The sequence below is a fragment of the Oryctolagus cuniculus genome, chromosome 16 (assembly GCF_051225735.1).
Source record: "Oryctolagus cuniculus isolate XC-2025 breed Fujian yellow rabbit chromosome 16, ASM5122573v1, whole genome shotgun sequence".
Taxonomy (NCBI): Eukaryota; Metazoa; Chordata; class Mammalia; order Lagomorpha; family Leporidae; genus Oryctolagus; species Oryctolagus cuniculus.
Window position 1 is genome coordinate 42321570 of NC_142882.1, and position 12501 is coordinate 42334070.

Consider the following 12501-nt stretch of genomic DNA (forward strand, 5'->3'; position numbering starts at 1 on the left):
AATTTTCAAGATGACAGAAGCCAGTACAACCCCGCACTTAGGGAACATCCTAACATTTGTAAATGGCTTCTTCCCTTAGTGGCAGAGGTAAGGAGATTGTTCTGAAGTTCTCGAATCAAGTAATGTTGTTGTAGTGAAGCTAAAAATGGGAAATATGACTTAGGTTGCTTCAGATATTTATAATAATTTGATTATAATGGTAATCTGTCAGTGGCAATGCATACCATTTTTCAGGTAGGGTTTCACAAATCAATAGACCTCAGAGTATACTAGAGTATACAAGACACAGACTATAGAGGCAAGATCACCTTTAAGGGTGGGTGCACTTCTGGGGTAACTTTCCAAAAATTCTCAACTCTACTCCCCACACCACAGACTTGTCTCCTGTGTATAACCAGCTTGCACTGCCAAAGCTACAGAACACCAAATGGCAAGGAGCTGGTGGAACTGGGCTGTACCACCCCCAACGAACAGCATCTCATGGAATTACTCAAAGTTGGCTGTTACTATCTACATTACTGAACAAATGGAGGTCCAACCATGTTAAGCAAATTGTGTAACACTGCAAAACCAATAAGCAATTCCAAACAGTGTCTGGACCCAGCTCAGCTACCTCTCTTCTCAGGGATGACTGGTTATCTTATTTACACGATACCACTGAATGCTGAGCAGTCACTTTCACTCAGGGAAGGTCAGCTTATAGTCCAGCTTTAGTAAAACACGAGCAGAAATTTTGTTGTACATTTAACTTTCTGGATACAGAAATACACATAATATGTTCTTCCTTCTTTATGAATGCTTTAAAAAATTATTAGAGAGACTTCGAAACAGAGAGAGAGAGCGAGAGAGAGAGAGAGAGAGAGCTCTCCTCTGTTACTTCATTCCCAGAATGTCCACAGTGGCTCCTAATTGAAGCCAAAGCTGGAAGCCCATGTGAGTGGCAGGGACACAAGTACTTGAGCCATCACCTGCTTTCTCTCAGGGTGCACATTAGCAGGAGCAGGAATCGGGAGTGGAGCTGACACATTGCCCAGGCACTCTGATTTGGGATGCCTGTTTCCTAAATGACATCTTAATCTATGTGCCACAGCCCATCGCTAAGTGCGGATTTTTTTTTCTTTAAACATTTATTTAATTTATTTGAAAGAAAGAGAGAGAGAGAGAGAGAGAAGAGAGAGAGAAGAGAGATTTTCCATTGACTCATTTCCAGATGCCTGTAACAGGCAGAGCTAGGGCAGGCCAAAGACAGGAGCCTGGAATTCATCCAGGTCTTCCACGTGAGTGGTAGGGGCCGAGCACTTGGGTTATCAGACACTGCTTTCCCTGGAGCATCAGCAGGGAGCTGGATCAGAGGTGGAGCAGCCGAGATCTGCATTTGCGATGCTGGCATTGCAGGCAGAGGCTGAACCTGCTGTGGGGAAGCACTGGCCCTTCACTCTACTGAGTTTCGTTCTTACAATTGTAAAATACATGGGAAATCCTCATCCTTTGTTCTCTGCTGGTTTTTAGACCCAGTACAGAACTATTTTCCATTTAGAAAGGTTTGTGATTTGTATCTATTCCTCCTTAATTTGTGAAGAAAATATCTTTTAAAGCAAACAAACATTGCTTTAGTGAAGCAAATTAGCTACTTTACACATTCTCTTTAGTAGCGTGTTAGTGATGCTTAGCTTGCTTAACTGTCTTTAAATCTGCAAAGTATATTCACAAACATAAATACTCCATTTGAAAAATTGCTATGTAAGGATACATTAATAAGGCCAACTTAATTAACACATGGTATTATATAATTATAGTGATACCAATATAAAAGAAATAACAGGATAAAAAATAAGCCATGGAATTAAAAAGAAAAGTTTCCAGCCCAGAGACCTGGGGCAGAAAACGACCTACCTACCTGTTAGTGCTGAACCAGGAGTAGAACAAAGTGTTCTGAATTAAAATGCAGGCATCCTTTTTAGTTTACGATAAATCATCTCAATTAAGATCTAGTGAAAGTAATTTTTGGGAATTGCCAATTCGTTTTTTTTTTCTTGCCTCAAAATGTGTACTATTCTGTCAATTTAGCTGTAAGCATTAGTAAGCTCTTTTTTTTTTTCTAGCAAGGAAAAGAGAGCCAAAATAATTTGTATTTTGCAATGAGAAAATATTAATTCTAACAGATGAAATATGTCAAAATTACCAATTGTTTTCCATAGGAATATAGTTTTTCCACTTGCCTCAAGTTTACTGATTGCTCAAATGTAAGGAACAGATTATAATTGGTGGCAGAGAAGGTCAAGAGGGAGGAATCACTTGCAGATGGAGTCGGAAAAGAAATCCAGTACTGAGGATGAAGACAAGGGTTGTGCGTGAACACAAAGACCTTTGAGAATATGGAGGTAAGGAATTTTAATTTTATTTGGTAGAAAGTGAAGTCCTTACTTACTGAATAACGAAAGGGCAAAAGTGTTGTTAGAATTGTGCTTCATTCTAAAAAAAGATGACTATGATTCTATATTGGAGAGCTTTATTTTGCTAAATAAATGGAAGGGTTTGCACAAGTTTTCTTGAATAGCAAAAATGCAGCAAATAATGCCCCAAACTTATCTATACTTTAAATAATTTTCTGTTGTATTTACTGTTTTTCTTTTCCCCTTCTAGAAACATGATTCAGCTTGTACTGGGTTGGCATGTAGGTGTTGCCACCATTTATTGCCATTGTTAAGAAGCTGAGTTGACTAGATTTGGCAGTAAGCAAGACTTTATCTGATTTTTATTAAAAATATGGCTCCAGTTTGCAATATGTTCTGCTGGAAACAGAGTTGGAAAATTCTTCAAAAGAAAGCTGGATGTGTTTTTTGCTACTGTAATCCACAAAGACATTCATTTTGGCTATCAATGCCACTCCTGGCCAATGACTTCTTGAACACCATAGGTGCACAGGAAGGCTCCTCAGATCAGGGAGACGCAGCCATAACGTCAGAACTGGCTTCTTATGGATCATTGTGCCTGACAATTCCTTTTACAAGCAAGGAAACTGAGGCAGCCACTATGCATCAAACTATCGACACGTACCTGATGGGCTGGTAGCAGATCTGTCCTGTCTTTCGATCTCTATCCAACACCACTAAAGTTTCTATGTGCTGATAGCAGAGAAAATCAGAACTACCACAGTGGATTGGACACTGGCTTCTCCCATGTTTCCCCTTTGGCACTGGCAATCAGAAGATAACACATTTGCTCTCTCACTGGGTTATCTCCAAATGTGAGACATCAAGACTACTGCAACCTCAGCAGCCTTTTTTGTCTTGGGGAGTTATTAATCACAATTTTTTTCTGGATTTTTTTCTATATTGTATATATTATTGCTCCCTAATTTTGTTTGCAAAAATTTAAAAAGTTATATATATTTATTTTAAAGATTTATTTTATTTATTTGAAAGACAGAGTTACAGAGAAAGGTAGAGCCTGAGAGAGAGAGAGAGAGAGAGAGAGACAGAGACAGAGAGACAGAGAGGTCCTCCATCCACTGGTCATTCCTCAGATGACCACACAGGCCAAAACTGAGACTATCTGAAGCCAGGAGCCGGGAGCTTCTTCCAGGTCTCCTACGTGGGTGCAGGGGCCCAAGGACGTGGGCCATCTTCTACTACATTCCCAGGCCATAGCAGAGAGCCAGATAGGAAGAGGAGGAGCCAGGACTAGAACTGGTGCCCATATGGGATGCCGACACTTCAGGCCAGGGCTTTAACCTGCTGTGCCATAGCGCTGGCCCTGAGTATGAATTATCTTATGCTTTATCTTTTCTACAGGAAGTTTAAAAATTTCTTCATATTATTTTTATTGAAAAGATTTTCAAGTAAAATTATTTCACTTTTCTCAACATTTAAATTTTTCATTTTTAAATTGTTAATTTGTGGACTCATTGAACCCTTAGTAGATGTTTGGTACTGGAGTGAGTCTGCAGATAAGAAAAGAACCAAGTCTGAAAACTTGCTTTTTTTTTGCTTTCATCTTTCCTAAAGTGGAATAATTGGGAATACTAATTGTTTTCCTAGTAGCGTTTTCCAATATTTTGTAAGGTGTCTTCATTTTCATCCTTCTAATATTGCTATATTTGTTGAAAATAACAATAAAAGCTAATTACTGCCTCCCACCCCTAATGAGAAGCAGTCTAGTGGTATGGTAGACATGCTGCCTGGTGATGGGGTGTGGCACTGGTTTGGGGATTTGCTGATGGGCAGAAGCTCACAGGATTAAAAGGAGTCTATAGATTAAGACATGAAGGACAGTGGCGAGACAGAAAAAGTGTTCCCTGCTGCATGGGGGTGAAATAAGAAGCAACATTCTTCCTTCCTGTTACCTGGAAAATAGCAAAAGTAGCTAACAAACTCATGAACGTGGCTGCAAAGCTTTCTAGCAAAAATACAGAGATGCGTCCACTCATGTCTTCTTGCTGCTTAAAATAAAATACAAAGGAGACAGGAACATAGGCACTTAGAAAAAAATTTTTTTTTGACAGGCAGAGTTAGACAGTGAGAGAGAGAGACAGAGAGAAAGGTCTTCCTTTTTCCGTTGATTCACCCCCCAAGTGGCCACCTGGGCCGGCGCATTGCGGCCAGCGTGCTGCGCTGATCCGAAGCCAGGAGCCAGGTGCTTCTCCTGGTCTCCATGTGGGTGCAGGGCCCAAGCACTTGGGCCATCCTACACTGCACTCTCGGGCCACAGCAGAGAGCTGGACTGGAATATATATATATATGAGGAAATATAGTGACCCACCAATCCCTGGACCTAATTTAAATAATGGCATTCTGGGTTTAAATAGATGATACAATGGGATAAGACTTCAGTGGGTCTTGGGAGGTGGTGAGTATATTTTGCACATGTGATGGCAATGGATTTTAAGGGCAAGAGGATAGATGTTTTAGCTTATCTCAACAGTGGCGGTCATGAACTGTTTCCCTACTCGAGTCAGACCTCAGTGAAAGGTGGGGCCTATTTCTATCTCCCTCTGGAGTCTGGGCTTGACTAGAGTGCAGTAGAAGTGATGCTCTAGGCTGTATCACTTCCACCTGCATTCTTGGGAGAACTTGCTTTAGGGAATGCATCCTCCATGGAAGAAGCCCAACTCACCCAAGGCCTTCCTGCTGTGAGTAGAGACAGGCCTTCTAATTCTGGAGTCAAAGAGAGGTTAAGCAAACCAAAATGCCAGACATGTGGGTGAAGAAGCTGCTTGGAAATTGGATTCTCCCAGGTCAGTGCTGGGGCTTAGGGGGTAAAGCCATGGCCTAGGACTCTGCATCCCATATGTGTGCCTGTTCAAGTCCAGACTGCTCTACTTCTGATCCAGATGCATGACAATGGCCTGGGAAAAGCAGTAAAGAATAGCCCAAGTGCTTGGGCCCCTTCACCCATTTGGGAGATCTGGAAGAAGCTCCTAGCTCATGACTTCTGCTTGACTGGAAGAAGCTCCTAGCTCATGACTTCTGCTTGACTGAGCCCCAGCTGTTGTGGCCATTTGGGGAGTGAACCAGTGGATGGAAGACCTCTCTCTCTCTCTCTCTAGCTCTGCCTTTCACATAAATAAAATAATTTTGTTAAAGAAATTGAATCCTCCAACCCCCATGGTCAGAATTATGCCCAAGAATCAAAGAAAATGCCCTCACTGGGGCACTTTCCAAATTCCCACTGTACACAATTAGAGCAAAATAAAATGATTGTCTCAAGCCACTACTTTCTGAAGTTGTATGCTGCACAGCAGTAAGTGGTGGGTAAATTAGCTAAACACAACAATCATTTCAGCATTCATTTACAATTCTGCGATACTTTTGATAAGTTATTTTTCTGGTACTAAAATGCTATTTATGAAAGTCGGAGCCTTACAGATAGTTGACAGAAATGTAATGTTCACACATTTTGACAGTAGATTGACAACTTAATTTGAGGTCTGATGTACATTATCTTGAGTTTTATTAAAATTCCAGCTAACATGTCTTTGAAACTACATCCCAATGTACAGTACTGTCTCGTCCTACTTTGTATCTTTGGTGCCTGCACTGATCATTGGAAGTGCAGCCCAATTCTTACCACCTTTGTAAAGAGGCAGCCAGGATCCCAAGTCTCAGCTGTCCTTTCTGGATCACCTACTGAGGTTCCTGTTATTCTCAGCATGAACATTTTCCAGCCTCCCCCTCCCCCAGAGTCAGTTTCCTGATACAAAAGAGGCACTCACAAAGGCAACCCCAGACAGCCTTTGCTCTGTGCTTCACTGACTCTAGGTCTTCCCTCCAGTCAGGAAGCTGTTTTTCTCCCCTGAGCTGTGTGCCTCTGCAGAAGCTGATTCTTCTGAGAAACATCTTCATTTTTATACTCTTGCCAATTTTTTTTCTTTTCTTTAATTTTTTTTGGCGGCTCAATGGCTCCAAAATGCACTTCTTCGGTATTTCAACATCTGTGTACCTGTATCGCTGAGCCTACCCGAAATTGTTTTTATAAGAAGACATTTTTGTATGATGTGCTTCTGAAAATGGTTCTTCCCCAAACTGTGAGCTTAGTATTTGTGCCTATCATCGCTAGCAGCCGCTCAGTCCATGTCTCAGAGAGGAGGCAGTGGACTTAACAAACTGCTTTCTCTCTCCTACCATGCCACAGGGATTTTTACATAACCTGATTTTTTTCACGTATGTTGAGTTTATATCATGATCTATATCTGACTCATTTTTATTGAAGACAAGGTGCTGATCATTTGATTAAATTGGGAACAACCTCCAGGCAAGAAATGGATAATTGTATGTGGTGTTCTCAGAACAGAACTGGTTTTCAGAGTCCCATACAATTAACATCCTGACTTACTCCATAACTCTGGGATAGTGCTAAGAATCCGTATTCCACTTGCTTTTGGCTCCACTTCTCTGTGATGTGAATAGCCAGGGACTATCCTACAAAACGCTGCTTTGGATCAAAGGGATGTGATTTCAAACAGTTCTGGAATTGTGATAAAGGGCAGTAAGAAGGAAACCTTTGCAAGTCCAAAGGAGAGCTAAGAGCAGCCCTGTGTAGACAGTGGCATTTAGGCTAGAAAGGAGGGGACAGATGGAAGCTAAACAGCCATTAGCAAGTTCCCGAAACTGTTTTCTATTAAAGCTGCCTTAGAAAATGAAAATGCACTGTTGTAAGCACTAAAACAAACACAACCAAAAAGATGTTTTCTTAACTGGGAAATTATGATGTGCAGTTATGTTTGGTGTCTAAATGCAAATTTTACATGCAGGCTGCATTTATGGAAGAACTGAAAACAACCACAATATACTATATCATAGTCGAAACAAAACAAGCTAGCTGTACTTGGCATAGTAATGATAAACCCTTTAAATTAAATCTTTATGCAGATTCTATTTTATACTCCAAACTTTTCATGGAGCCTTGTGCAATTCAGATGTGTAAACCAACAAATAGATATGCTCTGTGTATTGAGTAGCTGGCTTGGATACCAGCTGGCTTGGCTGCACGCTTTTCTAATGGTAATGAAGTCACACAGCTGCTAGGACAATCAGCTGGAGTTCAGATTATCACTGGCTAAATGGATATCCATTGACTAGCTTCTTATCCGGACTCATTAAAGTTCACTATTGACAAATGAAGGGTGCCTAGAGGTTTGCAGCTAAGAGACATCTAGAAATGATCTCGTCGACTTCTTTGCCCGTATAGTTTTCTCGTGTCATTCACAGAATATCACTCATCTGCTTGATATGTGTGTTTCTAATTTGCTGTAAAATTTTAAGCACTCTTCTGCTCAACATTTTTTTTAAATGAATGAATGCTCTACAGTTAGCAGTCACGTGCATCAATAGGAAGTTGTCAGCATATGAAAACAAAGAATAGCCAAAAAAAACACTGTTTGGTTTAAAATTAAAAAAAGGCATGACTTCACAGAAAGTTTATAATTGACTTGAAAGGCTTCTTAATTTAGAAACTCACAGATATTTTATTGGATAAACTCTAAGGTTTGACTGCATCTCCAATTGGTCAGTGTATTAACTAAACATTAAATGATTTCTCTCAACCAAACAAATTAAATGAATAAGTGTGGTCAGCAGTAACATTTAACTCTAGAATCATCCTCTGAACATGCGAAAACTTTTCCGAATCCATAGAGTAACCATAGCTAGAATTCAAAAGCAGTTAGGTTGGAAGCGAAGAGCAAGACTGCATTATAATATAGCTCCTCAGTGCTCTTTGTTTAGTCCATGGACATGGAAGGCACAAAGCTCACACATAGCGCCCTACTCCTTGCCTTCATATACTTCTCTGTTCCTGTTCTTACACTCCTGTTTTAAGATTGCACAACCTTATCCAGCCCCCAATCACTCGCATTTTATCTTAGCTCTATATTCTCTTCTACAAGTCATACGTTTGCTGCTATGGGAAGATTTTGAAAATTCCCGGTCCAACCTGTGGGTCTTTTGTTTTCAAAGATCAGTTTTAGGGGCTGGCATTATAGTGCAAGGGGTTAAGTCACTACGGGTGATGCCAGCATCCTTAATGAGTTTGAGTTCAAGTCCCAGCTCTTCTAGTTTAAATCCAGCTCCCTGCTAATGCATCTGGAAAAGCAAAGGAAGATGACCCAAGTTCTTGGGCCCCTGCCACCTACATTGTAATCCTGGATGCAATGTAATTGGTTTTTGTGGCTATTTGGGGAGCAAACCATCAGATGGATGAATCTCTGCCCTGCTGTTCTCTTTCAAATAAATAAATGCTCCAAAAAAAAAAAAAAAAAAAAAAAAAAAAAAAAAAAAAGAAAGAAAAAAGCCCACAAAGATCAGTTTTAAATTTGCCTCCTAAATGCATACCTATCTAACTATTTATTACAGACTAGCATATAATACCTTTTAGACTCTTTACAAAATAGAGAACAATTTTTAGCATGCTTTCCCCAGGAAGATAAGGAAGGAGAAAATGCTGAAGCAGTCTGAAATGGGAGCGATGCTCAAAATAGCCAGTATGTTTGTGTCTGTACCATGACTTTATGTAAATTCTCTGTCCCCTGCTGGATCTACATGACCTTGTTTACTTCCCAGGTCTCTCTACTGCTGATTCTAAAAATGGTGCAACATTCTCCCACCATTGTAGAGTGATTGAAAATGATACCATTTTTATCAATGCCTTGATACTTCTGTAGGTCGTCCTCACATTTGCACGTGTGAATACTATGAAACAGGCCTTAGAGAATGGTTAAATCTGTATTCTCTAGCTCAGAATGTGCACCACGCAAATTCAACACATCCTGACTAACCACACTTCCTGGTATCAGAATAAAGATTTTGGCAGAGTCTTCTGATTAAAGAACAAACTTCCAGGCCTCCCACAAACCAATAGATGTACACTCCCCCACATGAAGGATGTTATCCTGACTCAACAGAGCAAGCTCAGAGCACGCCCAGACCTTTACGTAAAGTGAAAAAATTGGGGAGGCGAAATGGCAAACTCCTACGGTCAAAAACTACTTCTTAATCATTTTTTTGAGCTTCCTTAAGGAAATAATTGGGTTGTCAAGCTTCAAAACATTTATGCAAAAAGGCAGAAGATATGCATATGAAGTCTCCCTAGATTGGCACGGTTAGCAGATCAAGCCAACTGGAGAAATCACCTAAGTCACTAAATCTCCTTTCATCAGATAAGTGAAACAGGAATTTGCCATTCGTTCGTTCATTCATTCACAAAATACAGTCATGCCACAGACTGTGTTTCTCACTCAGCTCTTAGCAAGGGGAGACTGCCTCCAAGTCATTTCTTTATTCTTTCACTCAAAGTGATGCATTTTCGGGAGCTTTCTGACCTGAGATCTCAGCAGTGTGAACACTAACCCATTCCCTCCTGGCTGGAGGATTAGGCCAAGGCCAGTCTGCAGAAAATAATAAATATTTAATACGACCTGAAAAACAAACAAACAAACAAAAAAAAAAAAACAAAAAAGGCGGCCGCGCAAGCGCCGACGGCGGAGCGGCTGGGAGTCCCTGTGGAACCGGACAGGACCTACGAGTCTGGATTCGTGGGCATTCGATTCTGCCAGGAACGTAACAACATGCTGTACCCCGAGGAAGATAAGGAAAACCGCATTCTGCTGTACGTGTGCCGGAACTGTGATTACCAGCAGGAAGCCGACAACAGCTGCATCTACGTCAACAAAATCACGCACGAAGTGGACGAGCTGACCCAGATCATCGCCGACGTGTCCCAGGACCCCACGCTATCGTGGACCGAGGACCACCCGTGCCAGAAGTGCGGCCACAAGGAGGCGGTGTTCTTCAGTCCCACAGCGCTCGGGCCGAGGACGCCATGCGCCTGTACTATGAATGCACGGCCCCACACTGTGGCCACCGTTGGACCGAGTGACCGCCACGCCGCGGGTAATAAATGCCAAGTACTGCAAAAAAAAAAAAAAAAAAAAAAAAAAGCCCAACAGGAGAGCCATGCTATGCTTGGAGCTCTGAATGCTCATGCGTTGGACCCTGTGTCGTTGCCAGCCCAGGCATCTATAGTTGCAAGCCGAGCGACGCCATTACTCCCTTGGCTTTTTCCATGCAGGAAAGATGATGACTGCTGAGATCCTGTGCAGTGGGGACACCCGCTCCCTGACATTCTGCACTCTGACTGGCTTGTGGGTTGTAGGAGGAGGTAATGCCAAATAGCATCAATTCTGGCCCAGAGGGGTTCAGCATCCAGAGCTCCTTTTTGCCTTCTTTCCCATGGCATGGACATGCTGGGGGATGCCAGGGTGACCAGGTGCTCACAGTACAGCAGGGGCATTGATGAAAGTGTCTGACGCCTGGGTGATGAACAGGCGTCATCACATTTCTCTTGTGCTATGCCGCAGAGATTCAGAAAACTTTGTTGTTGCAGCAGAACCTAGCTTGGTGTGCTTGATTCAAAGACCTCTGTATTATCATGTCTCACACACTGTCCTCGAAAAATTAAGAACCATGCATTTTTCAGCACTTTTCATGACAATTCCAACATTTGGTGAACACTTTACTGGCCCTCACAAATTACAGTCTAAGTTAGGTTCTGGTATTTTCTCCATAGGCATACTGTTAATTTTAATGAAATACTTCAGTTCCCGGGGCATACTCCTGGGGATGACACCACGTCAAAATCTTCACGGTCTTCTGCTAAACAGCCCAGTGATAAGGAAGTCCTGCTCCACTTAGTATTTACATGGAAAAAACTGCAGTGGAGGGGAAGGTACATTCCTGCTGTCTTCCACGTGGAGATGTTTCCACTGTTCCTGCTACTGCCATTTGGGTGTCTCACAGATTCCATGTTTTCTTTTACCCCCTCGCCTCAGGTCTGTGTGGAAGGCCATATGTTGACCCAATGTGGTGCCCCCAGAGGCAGGTTTTCTTCTTTAAAATGCTCCATCCTCCAGCATTCTATGCCCCTTCCATTGCAATTCCATCATGCTGGCACAGGTCTGACCAACTTGCAAGCAGGCACAATGCCAAACACGCAGATGGCACGAGGGGAAAGTGCCAAAAAAACATGTGAATCAACTGTGGGAATTGATGGCAAGATTCCCGGACGTGGAGGTCCAAACACTTGTCCATCCGAAGTTGATAGTACATACTTTACAGATGAAAGATTTGTCAACAGCAACCTAGCATTGAGCCCACTTCATTTAAAAATATTTCTTCAAGCTACCTTGGGCTACCGGGTGGCTACAAGGCAATGATTCTGCAAAGGTTGACGTTCAATCTTGACCTTTACCTAGGTGATTCCTCCAAAGATGATCAGGTTGCATATTAGCAACAATGACATCTACATCAGGGAAAGTGCATTTTTTTTTCTTTATAGAAACTATTGATTAAGGCAGGAGGAAGATCTCAATGAATTACATACAAAAGCCAAATTCTGTGAGTAGAGTATGATTTTAATCATGGCTCTGTTAAGTATTCATTTTTAATCCATTTCACCTCAGTGAGCATGAATTTTATTTTGGCTTATGAACTAGTCAACTGTTTTTCTTGGGACAGGATCTTTGAACACCGAGGATGGTACCTGTTCATTTGGTTTAAAGAATCTCCTTTTTGCGGTTTTGGTACTATGCCTGGAATTTTGGAAATTTCTACTTAGGTTAAGCTATTCTATTTCCTAAGGATGTCTATTTTATAAGGAATTTTTTTCAAGATTTAGTTAAACTTTTTTGAAATGGCCACAATGGCTGAGACCAGGACAAGCCGAAGCCAAGAGCTTGGAACTCCATCCAGGTCTCCCCCATGGGAAGCAGGGGCCCAGGCACTTGGGCCAGATTCTTCTGCTCCCCCAGGCACACCAGCGGGGCTCTGGATTGCACACAGAGTGGCCAGGACTCAAACTAGTGCTCACATGGATGGCAGCATTGCAGCTGGCTGCTTAACCAGCTGCGATGTAATACCAGCCACTGGAAGGAAGTGTTTTCATTCAGGAAAGAACGACAAGGAGATATTGGACGTTTGGGAGGAATGAGGTGAAACTGTTGCAGCA

The 12501-nt window shown here is 41.9% G+C and overlaps 1 protein-coding gene and 1 pseudogene across 11 annotated transcripts in view; one reads left to right on the forward strand and one right to left on the reverse strand.

Annotated features, from left to right (window-relative positions):
* The window catches only part of DGKB (diacylglycerol kinase beta), a 781129-nt gene that overhangs the window by 361442 nt on the left and 407186 nt on the right, over positions 1-12501 (reverse strand). The gene's annotated exons all lie outside the window — the stretch shown is intronic.
* Positions 2376-10425, forward strand: LOC108178863 (DNA-directed RNA polymerase II subunit RPB9 pseudogene; annotated as a pseudogene).